At 38.1% G+C, this 27,228-nt stretch overlaps 1 protein-coding gene and 1 long non-coding RNA gene across 4 annotated transcripts in view; one reads left to right on the top strand and one right to left on the bottom strand.

Moving 5' to 3' along the window:
- The window catches only part of USP53 (ubiquitin specific peptidase 53), a 71,969-nt gene extending 65,316 nt beyond the window's left edge, over positions 1-6,653 (bottom strand). For 2 of the 3 annotated variants that reach the window (XM_030815752.1, XM_030815750.1), the window contains exons 1-2: positions 6,395-6,653; positions 1,581-1,704 (exon numbers count right to left, since the gene is read on the bottom strand). The gene's annotated coding sequence lies outside the window, so the exon portion shown is untranslated. The remainder of the gene's footprint in view (positions 1-1,580; positions 1,705-6,394) is intronic. The other variant, XM_030815751.1, reaches the window with a different exon arrangement.
- On the top strand, positions 6,626-26,544 carry LOC100599606. The gene is made up of 3 exons (XR_122271.4): positions 6,626-6,741; positions 23,724-23,899; positions 24,919-26,544. It is a non-coding gene; the product is annotated as an uncharacterized LOC100599606 (long non-coding RNA).
- Positions 26,545-27,228: the final 684 nt, after the last annotated feature.

A 27,228-nucleotide genomic window follows, 5' to 3' on the forward strand; every position in this document is an offset into this window, starting at 1 on the left:
AGCTCCAGAACTGTGAGAGAATAAATTTCTGTCATTTAAGCCACCCAGTTTGTGGTACTTTGTTACAACAGCCCTAAGAAACTAATACAATAGTTGATAAAGCCATGAGACTCTTTGTTCTTTTATGTGTATTTTTTTGATTTTTTGATTTTTTTGATTATCAAACAGTACTTGTTCATTAGATTTCTGAAATACCACAGAAATACTACATAAAGAAAATTAGAAATATCCATAATTCCATATTAGCAGAGAATCACTGCTATGCAAATATGTTCTTAATAGTACACAGTCCTAGCCATCAAACTGTAAAGTAAAACTTCATATTAACATCTTTTCAGTAACAATACAGCACCTCAAAGATACATTGAGGACTTTCTGATGATATGCTACAACTGCTCATCTTACTAGAAGTATTTAAGATTTTATTTTAGATAACTAGATAGCAAACAGAAGAGTTATACCAAGTTGAATACAAAAAAATCTCTTTATCTTCAAGTAGTGTCAGAAAAAAGAAAAAATATATCTTCCATTACAGAAGTAACTTTGTGTTTATAAAGCTAAAGGATTATAGTAAGGAAGGTATAATTGAAGAATATTCTTTGATGTGTAAAACCATTGTCACCCTAGAAATGGAGGAATTAGAGAAGACTACAGTAGAAAATTTATAAAACAGACAGAAAATAAAATTAATAAGAAAAAAGACTATAATACTGCCAACAAAAAAAAGTAAATTTTAAGTAATTTTCAATGTTTCCACTTTTTTGCTCTATTTATTTGTGTCTAACAAAAAACTGTGCTATATTTCATGTTGCTTTTACCTATTCACTAGTTTCCACTAGTAACTAACTAGCAAAAGACAAGCATGTACATGTATCCAGAATATAGGACATGGTGGTTAAAGAAAATGGCTTACGGCAGTCTACTTTACGACATGATCTCCATAAGAAAATTATGTCAGGTCAGCAATAACCTAACATTTATTTGCCTTGACAAAGCCCCAAACTGAACTCTTACTTTATCTATATCTTCTTCCCCATCCCAGCCAATGGCAACTTTAGCTTTCCAGTTGCTGAGAACAAATATCTTCATGTCATCTTTGACTCCTTTTTCTCTCATATTTCAGGATCTGACCACTTTTCACCACCTCCACTTCAACAATTCTAGTCTTGGCCATCATCACATCTTGTGTGGATTAAAAAATAGCAGCTTGTCTCCTGGCTTCTACCCTTTACACAGGAACATATAAGTCTATTCTGGAGAGTAGACAGAGATCTTTCTAAAATTAAATCATAATGTCACTATCTGCCCAGCCCCTCATCTAACTACTTGACCTTTGGCTTTCCCATTCCAGCCACATCAGTCTCCTTCTCACTCCTGCACACTATGCAAACTTCTGTTCTCTATATTGTTTGCACTGGCCATTCCCCTGCCTGGAATACATTCCCGCCATGATGCCCACATGGCTTTGCCCTCCCTCCCTTCATAATTGCTTTGCCAAAAAAATCACTTAAATGAGGCCTACACTTATTTAAAATTGCAAACCATCACAATCTCTACCACACTTTCCCAATTCCTCTTACCTTGCTCTACTTTTTCTTTCCTCCTTGGCACTTTTCTCCTTCTAAATATGTTATAGAATTGACTGTTTATTCTTTATTGTCTCTTCTCCAAATCCACTTAGAATGTAAAGCAAATCCCAAGTATCTAGAACAGAACACAGTGAGTGCATGGTTAAGTTTTCATCAAATATTTATTAAAGGAAGCTCAGGAAATAAAGTAAAATCTCAAACAACAAACCCTTTGGAAAAAACAGTGTTCCTAACAAAGACAACCTAGGCACTAAAGTATAGGGCAATTTCCTACCATCTGACAGGTAGGTCAGTGTCAGTACTACACTGACAAAGGAGGAGCATTATCTCATGCCTATATGGTAGCACCATATAGGAGGAAAAATTTAGGGCTCAATCTGCTCACCTAAGTATGGGGAGGGGCACCATGAGAGGGGCAACAATTTATTATGCAGGCTGAGGAGTTAAGAAAAAGCCAAAGAATGGGGTATCTGATGGGCAAAGAATACCTTGATGGCTTCTTGACAAGGATGGAATCCATACCCTGATAGTGACCTTATAATTCCCATAGATATTTTATTCCTCCTCTGATATAAAGTTTACAACACATTGCTCAACTACTCAATCATTAAAAATATATCAGTTTCATCATCTATAATCAAAATCAATATAAAAAGGTTCACAGGGCTATTGTGAGAATCATAAACCACGTATAAAATACCTAATAAATGGCCAAAAAATAGGCATTCAACAAATGCAGGCTAAGTATAATAACATTATCTTCCACGTAATATGATTTTTAACAATGTCAACAAGGATTTAGAAAAAAGCAGATGCTGTATTATATATTTTATATTCTATTTTGCTATCTTTAAGGAAATACCTTAAACTGATATATTAAACTTAACCATTGCTTTAATTCAGATTAATGAGATCAGATAAATTGTTCAATGAAATATCAATTTCTTAATTTAAAAATTTTAGTAGCAGTTCTTAGTAAATGATAAGCAATTTAGTTATGGAGCTATCCTAGTTTAAGAATAACTAGCATATGAAAAATGTAATTTATAAAATGAATGTTTGGGAATACTTCACATTATAAGTGGATTTTCACGACAGAATTGTTGTAAATGTTCATTTACAAAACTTTTCTGGACTAGAAAGGAGAGAAGGAGAAAATGAGTTAAAATGTTAACAGCCAATGGATCAGAAAGAAAGATAAAGTGACTGAAATAACAATGTCAGCAATAAAGACTTGATTTAGAAATTTTCAACCAATGTACAAGTTTTCAGAAAAATAACTACTTAATGATTTTTTTTTTTTTTTAGACAGAATCTACCTCAGTCGCCCAGGCTGTAGAGCAACGGCACAATCTCGGCTAACTGCAACCTCCGCCTCTCGGGTTCAAGTGATTCTCTTGCTTCAGCCTCCTTAGTAGCTGGGACTACAGGTGTGCACCACCATGCCTGGCTAATTTTTGTATTTTTTAGTACAGATAGGGTTTCACCATGTTGGCCAGGCTGGTCTCAATCTCCTGGCCTCAAGTGATCTGCCTGCCTCAGCCTCCCAAAGTGCTAGGATTACAGGCATGAGCCACAGCACCCAGCCAACATTGTCTAATTAGCCTTTGACTTTCTAGTGTTTAGCACTATGCCTAGCATATAATAGGACGTCAATAATGTTTATTCAATACTTCTAACTCAGAAAAGCGCAGCAGTAAAAAACTTCCAAAGGAAGGGTATTTCTTAAAACTTCTTTTTTGTAATATGTGTAAAATTGAAAACTAATGTTATTATCTTCAAATTAATTCAAAAACACCGTGACACCTCAAATAACTGATTTTGTTCATAAAAATAGCTAAGATATTGGAATAAGGCTTATTTTGCAGAAAAAATTCTGATGAACTACAAAGATGAGTATATGAAGCAACTCTTCTGAAGTCTCATGTAAAATCAAAATTCTTTAGCCAGATGCAATGGTTTGTAGCCTTTCCTTGTGTCATGGACATCTTTGGTGGCCTAATGAAGCCCCCTATGAATAATGTTTGTAAATGAACAAAATAAAATTCATAGCATAAAAAAAAGAAAAAGAAAAAAAATACTAAGATCACAAAGAAAACCAATTATATTAAAACTCAATTCTAACCACAGACCACAGTTCTAATCATGGGCTTTTGGTTCAACAATTCCTGATAGAGGATATGAGTTAACTTGGAAGAGCACAGAATATTATTTGCCTAAATATTCTATATACTGTACATGGTATCTATGGTATTCTTATTAATTTTAAAAAATGTATAACGTGCAAAGATTATGATATTACATAAAGCTATTTAAAATTTAACCTTTGAGGATTTTTACTTGTAGTAGAGCAGGTTGCATCCATTTCTTGTTCCTATTATGTGCAAATACCATAATGCAAAATTTTCTAAAATCATCAGTATAAAATTAACATTATAATAATACTATATTTGTGACATCATTAATTTCTACCTAGCTCTACAAAGATGACATAAATCAGCATACTTCCTTCCTTAAAACAAGAGCTCATGAGCAGAGTAAGCTAAACTGGCAATCATTTTGGCCCTAGCACACTGTGTTAAAAATGCTTCCAGATGCAATATATAAACTACGCAACTTTCTACAGGTTGCTTTTGAGTTCTACAAGAAATACCTTATAGTCAAAGCTGTCAAAAAGGATCTTCTACGTATTTTAGTAACTAAACATCTTTGTAGGATAGTTTATTCCATCACTGTATAAAGATTTGTTTTCGGAAAGTTGTAGGGTAAAGCAATGTACCCCCTCCTACGCCCAGTAAGTAGGAGAGTTCCAAACAATTCCAGGAGGGAAAATAATTCTGATTTTGGCTTTTAAAGTTATATATAACCTTAAACGAGATAAAATTTTCACTTTTAAACTTTGTCTTGCTAAAACAAACTTGTAAACCATATAGTACCAAAGTTGTATTTCTTGATACTGCAGTTTAAAATAAACATCTAACACTAAACAATATAAAAGAACTTGAATCACAGCACATATGGCAGGTCTTAAGAGTATTGTGATTTTTCTTTTTTTTTTTTTTTAAGGAAAAGAATACACTAGGTGGAAAAGTCTACCTTCCCATTAAAATATCTTTTTTAAAACTATCTTGTGCATCATTTAGTGAAAATAATATTAACGAATTGATTATTAGTGTCAAATTCCATGAACTTACACAATCTACATACATTTTTTAAAATATTTTTTAAAATTCTTAGAAAAAAGGAAAGGCCGGTTCTTAGTCTCTTTTTTACACGTTAAGAAGAAATACACACACCTCCCAGTTTCATTAATGAAAAAATCTTAATAAATCACTTTCATGGTTTATCACCAGTAAACACGAACCTGCACAAATTGTATCAAGGAGCTTATTTTAAAAGCCTTTGAGATACAAAACAAAAACCTTATTTCTCAGACTATAATTAACTCCTACTTACACCGAGTTTGTCTATTTGGAATTCTTATGACAACAGCAGATAAATCATATATTACTTTTGCAGAGTAAGTTTTGTTCCCTTTGGTTTTTTTTTTTTTTTTTTAATTTATCTTTAACAGGACGAAGGGTTTTTGCTTAGACCATCATCACGGAACTGAAAAGAACAGAAAATAAAACTAACAAGTATCAATGTAACTAAAAGTTCATTTCCATCAGACATTTTGTGTTAGCACTTGCTACTCATTTTAAATGGTGAAAACCAGCAAGCCTATTCTTTAAATAACTAAAAGTGAATCAGATCTTAATCACAAAAACCTTCCTTCCTAAGTGTACTGGGTTTTTTTGTTTGTTTTTTTGGAGACGGAGTCTGGCTCTGTCGCCCCTGCTGGAATGCAGTGGCGCGATCTCGGCTCACTGCAACCTCCGGTTCAAGCAATCCTTCTGCCTCAGCCTCCCGAGTAGCTGGGACTACAGGTTAAGTTTACTATTAAACCTACCTCAAAAATAGCCTTAGATATTCTTTGCAAAATATATATATTTATACATACATACACACACACACACACACACACACACATATATATATATTTCCAGATAAGGAAACGTTCGGAAAACTTTGCTGTCCAACTGGTAATTCCCTGCATACTTTGCATTGATAAAGAAAACCTCGTAGCAGGGTTACAAACCTCAAAACATCCTCAGATTGCAGGTTTTAGAAACCCTCCCTATTACACCTGTGCTAGTACTTCCTGTTCTCCAACACTGTTTAAAAATAGTTTGGTAAATGCCCCGTAAGCCGCCCTTTAGAAGCTAAACATTAACATTATATACATCACCACTACCACTGAGAAATCACCACCGCAAGAATCTCACGAGTCCAGTCATCTCTCTTCTCCAAGGAGGGAGCATAACCATCCTGGACCCCTTTAAGTAAAAAACTGTGTGCTCAGGCGAGGCAATGTGGCTTGGACAGCCAGGGGCAGGAGCCAAGTAAGGGTAATATTCACAACCCCAGCAGGACTCCAGCTTGTCGCCGCCCTCAAACACGGCAGCAATAACAACCAGGACCCAACAAGTACAGCACCTCCTCCCGCCTCGCGCGCGCCTCCAGCCTGGCCACAGGCATCTCCGCCAGACGCGGAGAGAAGGGGCGAGAGGGCTGCGTGACCTCTGGCGTCTGAACCGCCCAGCAAAGAGAGTGTGTGTGTGCCCAGAGGGCCGGGGCCAGAGGAGGTCGCCGGGCTGCGAGGGGAGAGACGAGCTCTGGGGCTAGAATGAGTGTCCCGGTCAGGCCTGCGGGGGTCGCAGGTCGCTGGATCTACAACCAGAGGGCTAGTTTCGGAGACATACCTTGAGCTCTACCCTCCTTGCGCGAGGAGCGTGCGGTCCAGGTAGAGAAATACGGGCCTTCCACTCCCACAGAGCTACCTCCCGCTGGCCCAGCTCCGCTTCACGCCGACACCCGCCAGACACACTGACTGCTGCCACCGTACCGAGGCTCACCGGGAACTGGAGCACAGGCTGCTGGTCTCCGCCGCCCAGAGCCCGACCCTGTGAGCGGAGCATGCGCATACGCCCCAGTACCCAGGGACCAGTCAGGCCAGTGACACCTGCGATCAACAGGTCTCTGGAGCCCCGCCCCTCTCCCCGCCTCGAGCCCGCCCCTCGGAGCGGGCTCCGCCTCCACGCTCACCGAGGTAACTCCGCCTCCCCTCGCGATTTCCCGGCTTTCTGGACCTGCGGAATTCTATTCCCGCGGGGATTTGATGGCGTGCGCGATACAGTTGGCTTCCTCGGAGGCGCGAAATCGCGCGAGACCAAGAGATAGAACATTTCCTCAAAAGCGGCAGCTTGGCGCTGGAGTTTGGTTGTTGGGGGAAAGGTGGTTGTAGGACGTGCTGTCTGGTGTGGCGAGAAAGAGGCTAGTTCCTCAGGAGGAGGCGATTATTCTGGTGCTCTTGGTAGTTCATTCGGTATTTTCTAAGCTCAAGAACGCGGATCCACCAAGGACTTCACTTAGGTTAGGTGTTACCTGAGAGAACAATCCGTAGTTTGGCATCAGAACCCCATGCGGACACGCAGTTTCCTTTAGCTTTCCGTGAGTCGTTAGACGATCTATTTGCAGTTAAATGGCTTCCTGTGGCGTGAATGTGTATTCCCCAAGCAGTTGTTTCTTGCCTTTAATTAGAGAGCTTTAATAAGTCTGTTGACCTGGTTAATGATTGTCAGAAAAGTCTGTACGCCTCTTTGCCGTGCTTTCGAACAGGTTTTAAGTTAAAAGGTACTGCTGGGAATTGGGCTAAACTTTGATTTTAAAAAACGTTTCTTAGGAATAGTAGTAAAAGAAACCAAATATCTCTCAAGTAAATAAAGAAGGTTTTGGAAATCATTCCGAAGCTGGTGTAAGTTGAACATACTAATTGTAAAAATGGATTTCAGTAAACCCAGAGGCACTTCTAAAAGTTTATTTGAAGAAATAGGGGGAAGAAATATTGGACGTTGATACAGGAAACAAATTGGACCCGTTTGTAATGTCTGAGGCTGAATCATTAAGAATTTATTGAGCATTTACTATGTTCCCTTTACTGAACTAGGCACTGTAGGAAATAGGATGGAATGAAGCCGTGGTTTCTGCTCTCAAAATATTAAAAACTTTAGGAGGGGTGGGGAAAAAAAAGATCCTACTCTGCATTTTTAAAACAGTAAGAGCACACCATTAACTCTCCCCTCCATTTCTCTAATGTCATTTTCTCCTCATTCTGCAGCTACTTTTCTGGTGCACTTTAAATACTGTTTTTCTGCTGCGTGGTCTCTGTTCGCCAGCACTCCATTTTCTTTTGCTGTTTCTGTTTAATGTTAATCCATGTCTCCTTGAGCAGTCTCTTTCCCATCATGGACTTAGCTACCACGTGTCCTGTGCACCAAGAACTCTCAGGTGTGTGTCTATACGTCAGACATTTTTAAGCAACATCTTCATTTGGATTTCACACAGTACCTTAAATATGTCCCAAATTGGCATGGACATCTTTACTATAATCTGTTCCTGATGCCATGTCCCTCTTCACCCATCTGGAACCTACACCATTTCCATTCCCTGTTTCAGAAAATGACACGCAACTGCCCAAGTCAGAAATCTATGAGTACCCCTGTTACTTTTCCTTCATTTCCTCTTTTCTAATATCAAATTTTGACTCTTATTTCGTTAAGTATCTCTCAGATCCACCCCTCCACTCTCACTGTCTTAGTCCTTCAAGTAATCACCATCCCTTATGACTCAACTTCCTTGTACTATTGCAATATTCACAAGATATCCTCTAGTTATTTCCCACACCAGTCCAACCTCCATTCTATTAATAATTTTTCTAACGTGAAAATACGATCATTATACTTCTCTGCTAAGAATTTTTCATTACCCACCGGCAGGGCCTTTCATGATCACACTGTTAAACTCATCGCCATTCTTCCTCCAGTTCCTCCACATTAATCTTTCTAAAGTCCTTGCTTTCTGTGTTCTTGGTTCTCTCAAGATCCTTTGGTTCTCTCTCGAATGCTTATCTCCATGGATCTTTTCATAACTTCCTGAGACAAAATTGTCATTCCTTCACCCTTTTGGGACTTATTTTTAAAACAATTATGTTTTACTATATTTATTTCTCTGCAAATGTACCTGACAGAGTAACCCCCACCTCCACCCTTGAGAAATAATTTGAACTGTGGATAATAATGGATTATACTACCTCCCTTCCTTATTTAGCAATTACAGAAGAATACCCTTCAGTTCACCCTGCCCAAGAATTTGACTAAACCCTAACTATACATTTAAAATGATATCTATGTACCGATCCTTAAATGGTAGAGTTGTAATAGGACCCAATTTAAGTATCAAGAGGGCGGAGTCTGAAGCAAACATGAAAAAATGGAAAATTGACATTGCAGGACAGCAGTTGCTCCCAGAAAATTTGTAATCAAGAAAGTCACAACAAGGATTTAAAATATATTAACTCTTACTATTTGTCCGTGAGGGACATGTGTGTGGGTTTGATTCACTAGTTTCTGATTGGCTGCACCCAAATTTGTGAAGACCAATCTCTGCACCTCACACAGGCAAAGAGATCATGAAAGGGAGTAGGCTTGGCATGCCAAAGAATACCCTAGATCGTTCAGCTGAGGCTCAGCCAAAGTTCACACCACCAGCACATATACACACCTCTTAGTGTTATTCTGGATCGATTATAACCCAGACTTTGAGAAATGTGCTACCCTGTGGCTAGATGCACCCTGCCACTAATGTCTGGTAGGAATAGCAACATTGTGTCCTGCAGAGCTGTAACCCAGTAGTTCCAGGAGGTAATCAACAGCTTAACCATGACTGAGCTGGGTGGGGTAGAGTGAATGGGTGGGGTAGAGTGAAGTATAGCATAGGGAAGTAGTAGATGAATGACTGACTCAGGGTTAGATACTAGACAGAATCCTTTTTTTCGTAAATGCATCCATAAGGATGACAAGTGAATTTCCTTACTACCTAAGCCCTCTGTTTTTTCATATTTCCAAGGCATAGCACAGTGCCTAGCACAGATGCTTAACAAGTAGTGTTTATTGGATGAAGTAAAAATGGGAAGTTTTGTTGATTTTTTTGAATAGAGTCATGTGTGTGTGGGCTAAAATTGGAGAGGGCTTCTGTGGGAGATCAAATATGAACTTCAGCTTGGAAGGGTTATAAGCAAGTGTATTTGAAGGCATTGAGGAAGATATGTAACTTAAAAGAGCAAAGTTTTAGGAACAGGATTGAATAAGGCCAGTACAGGACTACAATGGGAAGCCTTTGTAAGTTCTGGGACAGAATGATTCATTTGGAATAAGATACAGAAGAACTGTAGGAGAAACTATAGCTAGGCAAGAAGAGAAATCTCTAGGCTATGACTCAGGGATGAGCCAACCAGAAAAATCTAGTCACAATTGACCACTCCCTCCTTGACATCTTCATCTCAATTTTTGTGACATCATTCCTTTATGGCTTTCATCCTGCCTCATGGGCTTCTCTTTCTCAGCCTCCTTTTCTCTTGTACTTTTCAATCTACTTTAAATGTTGATGTGCCTTAGTGCCTGATCCTGAGATGTCATTTATCCTCATGGTTTTAAATCTATTTCCCACACAACAGCCAAATAGTCTTTTAAAAATATTGACTCCGTCTCAAAAAATAAAATAAAAAATAAAAATAAAAATATTGACAAGTTACTCCCCAACTTAAATTGTTCAGTGACTTTCCATTCACATAGAATAAAATCCAAAATTCTTGCCAAGGCCTATAGACCCCTGAATGATCTGTTCCCACCTCCGCAACAACATCTCATGCTGTTCAAGGCTTTGCATTCTCTATTCCCTATGTCTGGAAGACTAGTTCTAGACTGGGGGTGGTTTTCTCTCCCATGGACATTTGGCAATGGTTGGAAACATTTTTGGTTGTCACAGTTGGGGGCAGAGATGCTGCTAAACATCCTACAAAGGACAAGACAGCCTCCCACAACAAAGAATTATCCAGTCCCCAATGTCAGTAGGATCAAGGTTGAGAATTACTGGCCTAGAACATTCTTCCCATGGGTCTCTAAGTGATTGCTGTAGCAATGTGCCTTGTCACTGAAAGTAGCTGGTCTGAACGAATAAGGCAGAGATGAAGTGGGAAGGAGAGAGAGAGTTCCTGAGGATCCTTTCTCCTCTTACAAGGAATTTTGGACTTTAGTGTTTACTGGATTCCTCAAAGCTCTGCAGCATGACATTGTGTTAAACACTGGAAGTTCAAATTCAATATCCATGATATCTTAGCTAGCTCTTCCTTGGCTGAAACTTTTCTGGCCATCCATCCCAGACCTTCTAAGGCTCTGCCATAACAAGGTCAACATTTGCTAGTAAATCACTGCTAGTGGTTTAACTAGTGGCCTCTTTAATTTTTGCTGACTTAGGGTCAGTGTAGGCCATTTCATTACCCTTGTATGTTATTTCACATTGAAACATTCTAATTTTCTTATCAGTAAAATTTGGGTGAGAAGAAATACTTACACAAATATCTTCTTATAAGGCCCTAGATGAAAGCAACTGTAAAGTCCCACACTAGGTTATGATGGCCATTAGTGCCATTATTGTGATTACTAACACTGATTACTAAAAAAAAAAAAAAAAAAAAAAGGTTCTTATAGAATCCCATTATCATTGATGACAATGATATGTATTTAATTAAAATCTCAAAAAATACAGAGAGCTTTAGATTTCATCTGGTCCAGCCTCCCACTCAGTAGAGGATCATCCTTACCAGTGGGCTATCAGCTTCTGTTCAAATATGGTAACAGTGATAGAAAACCTAATGCTTTGCAGGGCAGCCTATTATTGCCCTTTTAAGACTAACTGTTAAAAAAATGTTCATCACAATGAGTTGGAAACTATCTCCTAGTAATTTCCACATACTAGCCTTATTTCTATCCTTTGAAACAACAGAAATCTATATTCTCCTTTTTCATAAGACACTATTTAACACTGAAAATATCTTTTGTGTTTTTAAGCTAAAATACTCCACTCTAGCAACAATTTTTGAAAGCCTAGTAAATATTACACTAATCCACATATTCATTCATTTATTATACAGTACTTCACCTCATCCTACAAATTATTTAAATGATTTTAAATGAATTCTAGCATATAATAAAAAATGGAGGTCAAATATAAATAAGAAAAAACAATCAGAGCTATCAGGAATTAAAATAAGAGTAAAAAGTAAAGAACGAGAGCAAAAGAACAGAAATATGCATGAGCCTGTAACTTAAACTTCAGTTTGGCTATGTTCTAAAACCAAAAGTGAATGAGATATTTCAGTTATCAGTAACAGGAAAACATTTTTCTGTCATTGTTTAAAATGCTTTTCTCCCCCATATGAGTCTGTATCTAAGGAGACTCTTATCTATGTTCACTGACAATGGCTTCATCAACATGTTCCTGGCAAATGCAGTAACAAGCCTCACATACTATCCATGTGACTGAATTCAAGATGCTGTCTTGTCAACTTCAGAAAAACATGTGGTGCCCAAAAATAAAAACAGATTTTTGCAATTACCCCAATTGTGGTTTGGAGAAATTACTTCCTCCCATAGTTCAGACACTGTTTTCTTATCAGGATAGTTTAAATAAGATTGTTTTGCAACTGTGTCACTTTGTTAACCAACATTAGTTTATGTTCAAAATACTTAATTTTTAATTTATTTTTCTTTTATAAAGTGATAGGAAGCCAGGTTTTCCAAATCTTAATGCCATTATTCTTTTCTGGACAAAAATATTTATGCTGTCTCAGAGCACAAGCAACCCGATCATTGGTTTTCTTCTTTTCTTTTAAGTATCTTATTTTGCTTTGAAGTTTCATGCCAATAAGTTTCATCTTATCTCATAAGATTCACTATTCTTCCTCTATTTTTGTATTGCAAAAATTAGTAATATCTTCTTTGTCTTCAGCTATGTCATTAAGGAAAATGTTGACGAAGGCTGGATTCCTGACATTCTGCCCCAGCTGCAGCCTAAATTAATCCTAATGGCAGAACTAAAACTGTTAGAAAGCCAAGAAAAGAAATGTTTAAGGGCAACATGGTGTCATAAAATAGTATGGTTTTTGTACCTGGACAGAAACAGATTTAAATCCTGACATTGCCATTTATTGTTTGTGTGATCTTGAAAAGTTATTAACTTCCATAAATCTCAGTTTCTTCATCTGTGTGTAGCAGGGTATCCTAGCTAACTGGATTGCTGTTAACAGGATTAAATAGGACTGCCAGCCCCTCTGGACATTTATTTGCCTAGTTTTGTAATTTTTTTTTCTGGCAATGTTTTGTAATCTGAGCAAAAGAATGAAAAAAAAATTGTGGAATTATTTGTGCTCAGAAGCAATGTGGATATGATAGAAACAACACTGAATGTTCTTTGCTCTCAACAAGTAGTTGTATGACTGTGGGCAGGTCAGTTTTAACCTCTTTTAACCTCTCTTTCCTCATGCTTAAATGAAAGAATTAGAGTACATTGTTCTAAATGCATGAAAGTGCCTTTTCTCAATTGTTATTTAATCCCTAAATATGTGTTAGAAACTAACTGCTTTATGCAGGCTATTTTATTTAACTTTTTCAATGACCCTAAATATTAATATTTAGATATTACTAATGTCCTTATTTTAGAAATAATCAAAATGAGGTACCTAGCATAGTGTCTAGAACATAGGAAGCACTCAATAAACAGAAGATGAATGACTAAATAAAAGACCATATCAGTTAAATATGCTGTCAAGTTACAGCCATGGAAATACAATAGAGTAAGTAGAAATGAACAAAGCCAGTATGTACTGTACTAATAATAGGTCCAGAAGTAATGGCCGAAAATATCTCGAGGTTTAATTGTCATAAAGTTATTCACTAGGATTCCTTTCTATGAACATTAATTCTCAACTTTTTATAAACCTAGTTTTATAACATTATTTTATATATACGATGCCTTAGAATCTTAGAGACGGAAAGGACCTCAGAGATTAGTTTGTTAAAATCCCTCACTGTACATATGAGAAAACTTAAGCCCAGGGAAGAAAACTTACCCAAGGTCATTATAGACTCTGGCAGAACCAGGACTGAAATCCAATTCCTTAACATTTGGAATTTGCCTAGTGTGAACAATTTTCCCTGAAGTATTCTGAAGTTTCATGGAAGATGGAACTCTTTTCTTTCTTAAAGTACAGTAAAATTTCTTATATATTCAAATATTGGAATATTGATAAACATACTTGGCACTTTTGTACCCTTTTATAAGACAAAGGAAAGAGAACACAAGGAGGTCAAGAGTATTTCAAAGGCGAATATTTTCTTTTTTCTGAATTGTGATATCCATGGTAGTTCTCTGACTGTACAAAAAACATCCATCGTGTTTGCAAATTTATCAAACTTATTTTCCCACTCCTTGGAAATATAACAAATCCAAGCCTGTGTGACTTGCACGTGCGCACAAACACACACACACTCACCTTGGACTGACTTGTTTTTAAAGTAATTCTTTAAGAAATACAATAGTAAAGTAACACAGTGTCTTTTGCTCATAGCATATTGGCTGAAATACTAGACCCAAAGGAAGTTGCCCTGGAGAGCACTTTTCTTGTAAAGATGACAAAAATATTCAGGGCACAGTGTTTTCAAGTTGAACTTCCTTGTTGAAATTCACTTCACAGTCAAAAGAAAAAAGTAAAATAACACTTAATTTTAAATAATGTAATAAAATTGTTGGAAAATATTCAGTGGCAAAAATACTTTCAAGACTTATAAGTATATATAAAGGCAGAAGTACTAGAGTACTGAATTTTTTTCCAATTCTTAACTGTTTGTGCTCTTGAATCTTTCATTTTCTTATCTGTAAAACAAGCCCTAAACCCTAAATTGTGCTGAGGAAAAACACAAACCAACTCTTAGCAGATAAAATCCCTTGTATGTGTGTTAAATCCTTTTAGACATTATTAAATCAAAGTGTTTTGATTAAATTTCTTTCTACAAGTTTTATTCTGCTAACGTTTCAAATACTTTTAACTCTAAAGAACTCTTTATCAAGTTTTAATAGTGTTAATGTGATAGAAGGAAGCCATTTCAGTTGCTAAAAACAGTGTTGACATTTAAATTGCAAGCAGCAACTAGCACAAGAAAGAACAGTAGCTTTCTTTTTTTTTTTTTTTTTTTTCTGAGACAATTTCACCCTTGTTGCCCAGGGTGGAGTGCAGTGGCCCGGTCTCGGCTGACTGCAACCTCCGCCTCCCGGATTCAAGCGTTTCTCCTGCCTCAGCCTCCTTAGTAGCTGGGACTACAGGCACATGCCCCCATGCCCAGCTAATTTTTTTGTAGTTTTAGTAGAGAAGGGGTTTTGCCATGTTGGCGAGGCTGATCTCCAACACCCGACCTCAGGTAATCCACCCACCTCGGCCTCCCAAAGTGCTGGGATTACAGGCATGAGCCACGCACTGGCCTTCATCATGCTGTTAATATAGTACTAGTTGGTTGTACCTAGCAAAATAATAACTTGTTCTTGTTTATTCTTTTTTTTATACTTTAAGTTCTAGGGTACATGTGCACATCGTGCAGGTTTGATACATAGGTATACATGTGCCATGTTGGTTTGCTGCACCCATCAACTCATCATTTACATTAGGTATTTCTCCTAATGCTATCCTTCCCCCAGCCCCCCACCCCCTGACAGGCCCCAGTGTGTGATGTTCCCCACCCTGTGTCCAAGTGATCTCATTGTTCAATTCCTACCTGTGAGTGTGAACATGCAGTGTTTGGTTTTCTGTCCTTGTGATAGTTTGCTGAGAATAATGGTTTTCAGATTCATCCGTGTCCCTACAAAGGACATGAACTCATCCCTTTTTTATGGCTACATAGTATTCCATGGTGTATATGTCCCACATTTTCTTAATCCAGTCTATCACTGATGGACATTTGGGTTAGTTCCAAGTCTTTGCTATTGTGAATAATGCCACAGTAAACATATGTGTGCATGTGTCTTTATAATAGCATGATTTATAATCCTTTGGGTATATACCCAGTAATGGGATTGCTGGGTCAAATAGTAATTCTAGTTCTAGATCCTTGAGGAATTGCCACACTGTATTCCACAATGTTTGAACTAATTTACACTCCTACCAACAGTGTAAAAGCGTTCCTATTTCTCCATATCCTCTCCAGCATCTGTTGTTTCCTGACTTTTTTTTTTTTTTTTTTGGAGACAGAGTCTCACTCTGTTGCCCAGATTGGAGTGCAGTGGTGCAATTCTGGCTCACTGCAAGCTCCGCCTCCTGGGTTCACACCATTCTCCTGCCTCAGCCTCCCAAGTAGCTGGGACTACAGGCGCCCGCCACCACGCCAGGCTAATTTTTTGTTTTTTGTATTTTTAGTAGAGACAGGGTTTCATCCTGTTAGCCAGGATGTTCTCTATCTCCTGACCTCGTGATCCGCCCAACTTGGCCTCCCAAAGTGCCGGGATTACAGGTGTGAGCCACCACGCCCAGCCGTTTCCTGATTTTTTAATGATTGCCATTCTAACTGGCGTGAGATGGTATCTGTTTGTGGTTTTGATTTGCATTTCTCTGATGACCAGTGATGATAAGCATTTTTTCATGTGTCTGTTGGCTGCATAGATGTCTTCTTTTGAGAAGTGTCTGTTCATATCCTTTGCCCACTTTTTGATGGGATTGTTTTTTTCTTGTAATTTTGTTTAAGTTCTTTGTAGATTCTGGATATTATCCTTTGTCAGATGGATAGGTTGCTAAAATTTTTTCCCATTCTGTAGGTTGCCTGTTCACTCTGATGGTAGTTTCTTTTGCTGTGCAGAAGCTCTTTACTTTAATTAGATCCCATTTATCTATTTTGGCTTTTATTGCCATTGCTTTTGGTGTTTTAGACATGAAGTCCTTGCCCACGCCTATGTCCTGAATGGTATTGCCTAGGTTTTCTTGTGGGATTTTAATGGTTTTAGGTCTAACATGTAAGTCTTTAATCCATCTTGAATTAATTTTTGTATAAGGTGTAAGGAAGGGACCCAGTTTCCGCTTTATACGTATGGCTAGCCAGTTTTCCCAGCACCATTTATTAAATAGGAAATCCTTTCCCCATTTCTTGTTTTTGTCAGGTTTGTCAAAGATCAGATGGTTGTAGATGTGTGGTGTTATTTCTGAGGCCTCTGTTCTGTTCCATTGGTCTATATCTCTGTTTTAGTACCAGTACCATGCTGTTTCGGTTACTGTAGCCTTGTAGTATAGTTTGAAGTCAGGTAACATGATGCCTCCAGCTTTGTTCTTTTTGCGTAGGATTGTCTTGGCAATGTGGGCTCTTTTTTAGGTTCCATATGAACTTTAAAGTAGTTTTTTCCAATTCTGTGAAGAAAGTCATTGGTAGCTTGATGGGGATAGCATTTAATCTATAAATTATTATGGGCAGTATGGCCATTTTCATGATATTGATTCTTCCCATCTGTGAGCATGGAATATTCTTCCATTTGTTTGTGTCCTCTTTTATTTCATTGAGCAGTGGTTTGGAGTTCTCCTTGAAGATGTCCTTCATATCCCTTGTAAGTTGGATTTCTAGGTATTTTATTCTCTTTGTAGCAATTGTGAATGGGAGTTCACTCATGATTTGGCTCTCTGTTTGTTAATGGTGTATAGGAATGCTTGTGATTTTTGCACATTGATTTTTGTATCGATTTTGTATTGATTTTGCTGAAGTTGCTTATCAGCTTAAGGAGATTTGGGCTGAGATGATGGGGTTTTCTAAATATACAATCATGTCATCTGCAAGCAGGGACAATTTGACTTCCTCATTTCCTAACTGAATACCCTTTATTTCTTTCTCTTGCCTGATTGCCCTGAACTTCCAACACTATATTGAATAGGAGTGGTGAGAGAGGGCATCCCTGTCTTGTGCCAGTTTTCAAAGGGAATGGTTCGAGTTTTTGCCCATTCAGTATGATATTGGCTGTGTGTTTGTCATAAATAGCTCTTATTATTTTGAGGTATATTCCATCAATACCTAGTTTACTGACAGTATTTAGCGTGAAGGGCTGTTGAATTTTGTTGAAGGCCTTTTCTGCATCTATTGAGATAATCATGTGGTTTTTGTCATTGGTTCTGCTTATGTGATGTATTATGTTTATTGATTGGTGTATATTGAACCAGCCTTGCATCCCAGGGTTGAAGCCAACTTGATCGTGGTGGATAAACTTTTTCATGTGCTGCTGGATTCAGTTTGCCAGTATTTTATTGAGGATTTTCACTTTAATGTTCATCAGGGATATTGGCCTAAAATTCTCTTTTTTGTTGTTGTGTGTCTGCCAGGCTTTGGTATCAGGATGATGCTGGCCTCATAAAATGAGTCACAGAGGATTCTGTCTTTTTCTATTGATTGGAATAGTTTCAGAAGGAATGGTAACAGCTCCACTTTGTACCTCTGGTAGAATTACCTGTGAATCCATCTGGTCCTGGACTTTTTTTGGTTGGTAGGCTATTAATTCTTGCCTCAATTTCAGAGCCTGGGATTGGTCTCTTCAGAGATTCAACTTCTTTCTGGTTTAGTCTTGGGAGGGTGTATGTGTCCAGGAATTTATCCATTTCGTCTAGATTTTCTAGTTTATTTGTGTAGAGGTGTTTATAGTATTCTGTGATAGTAGTTTGTATTTCTGTGGGATTGGTGGTATACCATTTATCATTTTTTATTGTGTCTATTTGATTCTTCTCACTTTTCTTCTCTATTAGTCTTGCTAGCAGTCTATCAATTTTGTTGATCTTTCAAAAAACCAGCTCCTGGATTCATTGATTTTTTCAAGGGCTTTTTGTGTCTCTGTCTCTTTCAGTTCTGCTCTGATCTTAGTTATTTCTTGCCTTCTGCTAGCTTTTGAATTTGTTTGCCCTTGCTTGTCTAGTTCTTTTAATTGTGATGTTAGGGGGTCGATCTTATGTCTTTCCTGTTTTCTCTTGTGGGCATTTAGTGCTATAAATATCCCTCTACACAGTGCTTTAAATGTGTCCCAGAGATTCTGGTACATTGTGTCTTTGTTCTCATTGGTTTCAAAGAATATCTTTATTTCTGCCTTCATTTCATTATTTACCCAGTAGTCATTCAGGAGCAAGTTGTTCAGATTCCATGTAGTTGTGCAGTTTTGAGTGAGTTTCTTAATCCTGAGTTCTAACTTGATTGCACTGTGGTCTGAAAGACAGTTTGTTGTGATTTCTGTTCTTTTACATTTGCTGAGGAGTGCTTTACTTCCAATTATGTGGTCAATTTTAGAATAAGTGTGATGTGGTGCTGAGAAGAATGTATATTCTGTTGATTTGGGGTGGAGAGTTCTGTAGATGTCTATGAGGTCCACTTGGTGCAGAGCTGAGTTCAAGTCCTGGATATCCTTGTTAACCTTCTGTCTCGTTGATCTGTCTAATATTGACAATGGGGTATTTAGTCTTCCATTATTATTGCGTGGGAGTCTAAGTCTATTTGTAGGTCCTTAAGTACTTGCTTTATGAATCTAGGTGCTCCTGTATTGGTTGCATATATGTTTAGGATAGTTAGCTCTTCTTGTTGAATTGATCCCTTTACCATTATGTAATGGCCTTCTTTGTCTCTTTGATCTTTGTTGGCTTAAAGTCTGTTTTGTCAGAGACCAGGATTACAACCTCTGCTTTTTTTTTGTTTTTTGTTTTTTGTTTTTTTTTTGCTTTCCATTTGCTTTGTAGATCTTCCTGCATCCCTTTATTTTGAGCCCATGTATGTCTTTGCACGTGAGATGGGTCTCCTGAAAACAGCACACTGAGGGTCTTGAATTTTTATCCAATTTGCCGGTCTGTGTCTTTTAATTGGGGCATTTAGTCCATTTATATTTAAGGTTAATATTGTTATGTGTGAATTTGATCCTGTCATTATGATGTTTGCTGATTATTTTGCCCATTAATTGATGCAGTTTCTTTATAGCATTGATGGTCTTTACAGTTTGGCATGTTTTTGCAGTGGCTGGTACCAGTCGTTTCTTTCCATCTTGAGTGCTTCCTTCAGGAGCTCTTGTAAAGCAGGCCTGGTGGTGACACAATCTCTCAGCATTTACTTGTCTGTAAAGGATTTTATTTCTCCTTGACTTATGAAGCTTAGTTTGGCTGGATATGAAATTCTGGGTTGAAAATTCTTTTCTTTAAGAATGTTGAATATTGGCCCCCACTCTCTTCTGGCTTGTAGAGTTTCTGCAGAGAGACCCATGGTTAGTCTGATGGGCTTCCCTATGTGGGCCTATCTCTCTGGCTGCCCTTAACATTTTTTCCTTCATTTCAACCTTGGTGAATCTGACAATTATGTGTCTTTCAGTTGCTCTTCTTGAGGAGTATCTTTGTGGTGTTCTCTGTATTTCTTGAATTTGAATGTTGGCCTGCCTTGCTAGGTTGGGTAAGTTCTCCTGGATAATATCCTGAAGAGTGTTTTCTAACTTGGTTCCATTCTCCCCATCACTTTCAGGTACACCAATCAAACGTAGATTTGGTCTTTCACATAGTCCCATATTTCTTGGAGGCTTTGTTCATTTCTTTTTACTCTTTTTTTCTCTCACCTTGTCTTCTTACTTTATTTCATTAATTTGATCTTCAGTCACTGATACCCTTTCTTCCACTTGTTTGAATCGCCTGTTGAAGCTTGTGCATATGTCACGAAGTTCTCATGCCATGGTTTTCAGCTCCATCAGGTCATTTAAGGTCTTCTCTACACTGTTTATTCTAGTTAGCTATTTGTCTAATCTTTTTTCAAGGTTTTTAGCTTCCTTGTGATGGTTTCAAACATCCTCCTTTAGCTCAGAGAAGTTTGTTATTACTGACCTTCTGAAGCCTACTTCCATCAACTTGTCAAAGTCATTCTCTGTCCAGCTTTGTTCCGTTGCTGGCAAGGAGCTGTGATGCTTTGGAGGAGAGGAGGCGGTCTGATTTTTAGAATTTTCAGCTTTTCTGCTCTGATTTCTCCCCGTCTTTGTGGTTTTACCTACCTTTGGTCTTTGATTTTGGTAACCTACAGATAGGGTTTTGGTGTAGATGATCTTTTTGTTGATGTTGATGCTATTCCTTTCTGTTTGTTAGTTTTCCTTCTAACAGTCAGGTCCCTCAGCTGCAGGTCTGTTGGAGTTTGCTGGAGGTTCACTCCAGACCTGTTTGCTTGGGTATCACCAGCAGAGGCTGCACAACAACAAATATTGCAGAACAGCAAATATTTCTGCCTGATCCTTCCTCTGGAAGCTTCATCCCAGAGGGGCAGCTGCCTATATGAGGTGTCTGTCGGCCCCTATTGGGAGGTGTCTCCCAGTTAGGTTACACGGGGGTCAGGTACCCACTTGAGGAGGCAGTCTGTCCATTCTCAGAGCTCAAACACTGTGCTGGGAGAACCACTGCTCTCTTCAGAGCTGTCAGACAGGGTCATTTAAGTCTGCAGAAGTTGTCTGCTGCCTTTTGTTCAGCTATGCCCTACCTACAGAGGTGGAGTGTAGAAGCAGTAGGCTTTGTTGAGCTGCGGTGGGCCCCGCCCAGTTCAAGCTTCCAGGCTGCTTTGTTTACCTACTCAAGCCTCAGCAATGGTGGATGCCCCTTCCCAGCCAGGCTGCCGCCTCACAGTTCAATCTCAGACTGCTGTGCTAGCAGTGAGCAAGGCTCCATGGGCGTGGGACCTGTGGAGCCAGGCACAGGAGCGTCTCCTTGTCTGCCGGTTGCTAAGACCTTGGGAAAAGTGCAGTATTTGGGCAGAAGTGTCCCCCGTTTTTCCAGGTATTCTGTCACGGCTTCCCTTGGCTAGGAAAGGGGTAGACACTGACCCCTTGTGCTTCCCGGGTGAGGCGACACCCCGCCCTCCTGCAGCTCGCCCTCTGTGGGCTGCACCCACTGTCCATTCAGTCCCAATGAGATGAACCAGGTACCTCAGTTGGAAATGCAGAAATCACCCATCTTCTGCTTCGATCACACTGGGAGCTACAGACCAGAGCGTTCCTGTTCGGCCATCTTGGAACTCTGTTCTTCGTTTATTCTTAATACTATTTGTAAAATATTAGTATCTTTTTGCTATGCTAGCAAGAGGACACTTAAGTAAACAAAGTATGAAGTTGTACAAGTAGCATAGCCTAATATATTCCGATAATTGTGGTTATTAACTGTAATGTATACATTTATACATGTTTTCATCTGAAAACATATTTTTTTCTGTGTAACTATAATGACCAGTACTTTAATACAAAGCTAAAAGTTTTGAGTTTTTAAGAATTTTTAATAGGTTTCAATGAGTTTGTGAGGAAATGTATTGTGATTAATCATACACTATCTTCACATCTCTTTCTGTATATCAAAAGTAAAGAATATATTTCTTGAAACAAGATGGTGGTCTCACAGTGAGGAGCTGTCAAGGAATGCAAATTGGTATACCTAGAAGCAGATTTTATTTTATTTTTTTAATTTTTATTTTAAGTTCTGGGGTACATGTGCAGGATGTGCAGGTTTGTTACATAGGTAAATGTGTGCCATGGTGGTTTGCTGCACAGATCATTCCATTACCTAGTACTACTGTGAGATGGTTATCTCATTGTGGTTCTGATTTGCATTTCTCTAATGATTGGTGACGTTGAGCTATATTTCATATGATTGTTGACTGGATGTATGTCTTCTTTTGAAAAGTCTGTTCATGTCCTTTGCCCACTTTTTAATGGAGTTGTCTGTTTTTGTCTTCTTGTAAATTTGTTTAAGTTCTTTATAGATGTTGGATATTAGACCTTTGTCAGTAGGATGGATTGCAAAAATTTTCTCCGATTTTGTAGGTTGTCTATTCAATCTGATAATAGTTTCTTTTGCTGTGTAGAAGCTCTTTAGTTTAATTAGATCCCATTTGTCAATTTTTGCTTTTGTTGCAGTTGCTTTTGGTGTTTTCTTCATGAAATCTTTGCCCGTGCCTATGTCCTAAACGGTATTGCTTAGATTTTCTTCTAGGGTTCTTATAGTTTTGGGTTTTACATTTAAGTCTTTAATTCATCTTGAGTTTTGATTTTTGTATATGGTGTAAGGAAGGGGTTCAGTTTCAATTTTCTGCATATGGCTAGCCAGTTCTCCTAGAACCAATTTTTAAATAGGAAATCCTTTCCTCATCGCTTGTTTTTGTCAGGTTTGTCAAAGATCAGATGATTGTAGGTGTGTGGTCTCATTTCTAGATTCTCTATTCTGTTCCATCGGTCTATGTGTCTGTTCTTGTACCAGTACCATGCTCTTTTGGTTACTGTAGCCTTGTAGTATAGTTTGAAGTCAGGTAGCTTGATGTCTCCAGCTTTGTTCTTTTTGCTTAGGATTGTCTTGGCTATGTGTGCTCTTTTTCAGTTCCATATGAATTTTAAAATAGTTTTTTTTCTAATTCTGCAAAGAATGTCAATGGTAGGTAGTGTAATGGGAATATTTTTCGTGATATTGATGCTTCCTATCCATGAACATGGAGTATTTTTCCATCTGCTTGTGTCCTCTTTGATTTCCTTGAGCAGTGGTTTGTAATTCTCCTTGAAGAGATCTTTCACCTCTGTTGTTAGCTGTATTCTTAGTTGTTTTGTTCTCTTTGTGGCAATTGTGAATGGGAGTTCATTCATGATGTGGGTTTCTGCTTGTCTGTTGTTAGTGAATATGAATGCTAATGATTTTTGCACATTGATTTTGTATCTTGAGACTTTGCTGAAGTTGCTTATCAGCTTAAGAAGCTTTTGGGCTGAAATGATGGGGTTTTCTATATATAGGATCATGTCATCTGCAAACAAGGACAGTTTGACTTCCTCTGTTCTTATTCGAATACACTTTCTTTCTTTCTCTTGCCTGATTGACCTGGCCAGAACTTCCAATACTATGTTGAATTGGAATGGAGAGAGAGGGCATCCTTGTCTTGTGCTGGTTTTCAAAGGAAATATAGAAGCAGATTTTAAAAGCAGTTTCTCTTCAGAACATTTTTTCTCATACCACTTGATAAGCATCTTGAAACACCATGGCTGTAGCAGCAGCAAAATGGGTGCTATCAAAAAGAACTATCTTGAATAGTTCCAATATTACCAATCCAAAACGGTTTTATATTGTTTGTCTTAAATCTCCATATTCTTCTCTACCAGATGACTATCATTACAAAGAAGAGCTTGCTATGATATCTGATGGCAGAACAATAGTGTGCTACGACCATTCTGTGGACATTTCATATGAGCATACAAAACAAACCCTCAACAAGATTCTGTGCATAATAATGAAGAAACATATGTTCAAGTGCTGAAAACTAGATTGGAAGATAAAGGTAAGCATCTTGAGAAACCCATGATAGAACAACTTGGCAAAATGTTCTTTCCTACTAAATACCGCTGGTAACCGCTGGTATCCTCATGGACAATATCACAGATGTCTTAAGAAACTAGATCCTCCAAACGACAGATTTTTAAATTGCCTTTGAGGATCAATTCATGAGATCTACCCAGAAAATAAATGTTACAGTGTTTCTATTGGCTTCTAGGAAATAATTAAATTAGTTATATTTTAGTCAGTTTCTACTATCTATTAGGCCCCTTTCATCTGTTCTAATTTTTTTATTTTTATTTTTTTTTGGTGAGACAGTATCTTGCTCTGTCCCCTAGGCTGGAGTGCAGTGGTGTGCGATCTCGGTTCACTGCAACCTCCACTTCCCAGGCTCAGGCAATTCTCCTGTCTCAATCTCCTGAGAAGCTGGGACTACAGGTGCACCACTACTATCTTATATATGATCCTTAATAGCATTATTTCCCCTGCGATTTCTATTTAGGAGGTGAGGAATCTTTTAAGAAGGTGGAAAGGTACTTTATTTAAACTTGTAAAATATATTTGTGTTACACTATTTGTAAAATTAATGTGAAAAATAATTTCATATTCACAGTCTATTGTTTGATCTAGTTCTTTTAATAAAGGAACTCTAACTAAGTCTCAAATGGCCAGTAAGGTGTGAGGAATAGTGACTAGGAGAGAGTAAGGAAATAGTTAATAATGGTGACCCTCTGTTTCCCAAAAGAAAAGTGGTTTGCTTTTGTCGTTAATGTAAATTTCATTTGGGAAGATCAAAGAAAAGACAAGTTGATTGAATTTGATAAACCAGAAATATTTAGCAGCTTTGTTGATGATGTATCCTTGAAAAATGGTTAGTTTTCTTTCAGGTTGATTTATATCCAATATTTTACAAATTTTTAGGTATGTTAAAAATGTAAACAATAAAAAAACAAAATATTATATATGTGTATTTCTTAAATAAATGTGGCCCATGTTCATATTTGACTTTATGTTTTAAAATAGATACTGATCCTGGAGTGCTACAGGACCTAGAAGAGGTCTTCTCCAGGAGGCCTGGTACCTGAGGCCAGTTACCTATGTTGTAGAACTTTCATGAACCCTTATATTTTACATAGGTAGGATTAAGGAAAAATGGATGTTAGAAACTGAATTTAAAAATTAAGTTTGAGAGTGGAATATATGTAGAAATTGATCAGTATTCCTGCTTACTTTTTCAAGATAACATGGGGAAGAAAAAAACATTATTTCAGGTTGATTAAATAATGCATTTGTCATTATTTCAGCTGACAGAGGAGTCACCTTCTTTCATTGGTTATAACTTCCAGGTGCCTACTTTCCTTAAGCAAGGTGGAAACACCCTAAAGCAAGGGACTTGGAGATTATTGTTTTTATTCACTATATGCTTGTTTTGTTGTGTCGAGGAATCAGAATCCAGGTGCAACATTTTTCTTGATTCAAAACATTCCAAACAGGTATTTACATGAAAAACCATTTTAGGTATTAAAAATGAGGCAGTACTGTACTACGTGTCAATCCCATGGGAACTCCCTTCTCATTATGTAATACAGTTCCCAAAGAGTTACGGTATAGTGATCAAGGAAAGTATCCACCATATTGATTTTTTAAAATTCTTACATAACATACAAAATGTGAATGCTCACAAGAAATAAGACCATTTTAGCAAGCTCCTAAATAGGCTACCTTTTTTTGTTTTTGAGACAGGGTCTCACTCTGTCACCCAGGCTGGAGTGCCGTGGTGCAATCTTGGCTCTGCAACCTCCACCTCCCAGGTTCGAGGGATTCTTGTGCCTCAGCCACCCAAGTAGCTGGGATTACAGGTGTGCCCCACCACACTCAGCTAATTTTTGTATTTTTAGTAGAGACTGGGTTTCACCATTTTGGCCAGGGTGGTCTGGAACTCTTGGCCTCATATGATCCATCTGCCTCAGCCTCCCAAAGTGCTGGGATTACAGGCATGAGCCACCATGCCTGACCTGTAAATAGGCTATCTTAATGACAATTTTGAGTCTGGAGAATGGAGCTAATGCTAATGTTTATCCTAAAAATTAGGCTACTTTAGTGTTTCTGATTCCCTGTGTATGTTTAATATACTCATTGTTCCAACAGATATTCCAAATCCAGGCTAGGTATATGAATTAGTTCGTTCTCACGCTGCTATAAAGATACTACCTGAGACTGGGTAATTTATAAAGAAAGGAGAGTTAATTGACTCACAGTTCCACATGGCTGGGGAGGCCTCAGGAAACTTACAATCTGGCAGAAGGCAAAGGGGAATCAAGTACCTTGTTCACAAAGCGGGAGGAGAGAGAGAGAGCAAAGGGGGAATTGGGAAACACGTTTAAACCATCAGATTTTGTGAGAACTCCCTGACTATCACGAGAACAGCAAGGGATAAATCATCCCTTTGATCCAATTACCTCCCTCCAGGTCCCTCCCTTGATTTAGGTGAGAACACAGAGCCAAATCATATTGGTATATTTATCCCAAAGTAATTCCACTATCATCTCTAATCTAACTTAGTTTTTTAATCTAATCTAACATTGCTTTTTTACTGTGTGATCTTAATAATTTTTCATTTTTTTCGATAAAAATACCTTCCATTTATTGAACACTTAACCAAGTATTGGGTAATGTGTTTTATAATGCATTATTTTAAATATAGAAGCTTATGTTATTGCCATAATTCAGATATGTTTATTTCACAAATAGATATTGTTCTTTTTTTTTTTTTGAGATGGAGTCTCACTCTGTCACCCAGGCTGGAGTGCAGTGGCACCGTGTCAGCTCACTGCAACCTCCGTCTCCTGGGTTCAAGCAATTCTCCTGCCTCAGCCTCCTGAGTAGCTGGGATTACAGGTGCCCACCACCACGCCCGGCTAATTTTTGTATTTTTTAGTGGAGAAGGGGCTTCACTGTGTTGACCAGGCTGGTCTCGAACTCCTGACCTCAGGTGATCCACCTGCCTCAGCCTCCCAAAGTGCTGGGATTACAGGCATGAGCCACTGTGCCCGGCCAATATTATTATTTAGAACGGACCAAGCATACAGGATATAGCAGCTAATAAAAGTGATCTCACTTATATGCAGAATCTAAAAAAGTTGAACTCACAGAAGTAGAGAATAGAATGGTAGTTCTGGGAAGCGGGCAGTGGTTGGGAAGATATTGATCAAAGGATTCAAAATTTCAGTTACATAGGAGGAAGTTCAAAAAATCTAGTGTACAACACCATGACTATAGTTAATAATAACATTGTATTTTGAAAATCATGAAGAGAGATTTTCAGTGTTCTCA

This window comes from Nomascus leucogenys, chromosome 7b, assembly GCF_006542625.1.
Source record: "Nomascus leucogenys isolate Asia chromosome 7b, Asia_NLE_v1, whole genome shotgun sequence".
Lineage (NCBI taxonomy): Eukaryota > Metazoa > Chordata > Mammalia > Primates > Hylobatidae > Nomascus > Nomascus leucogenys.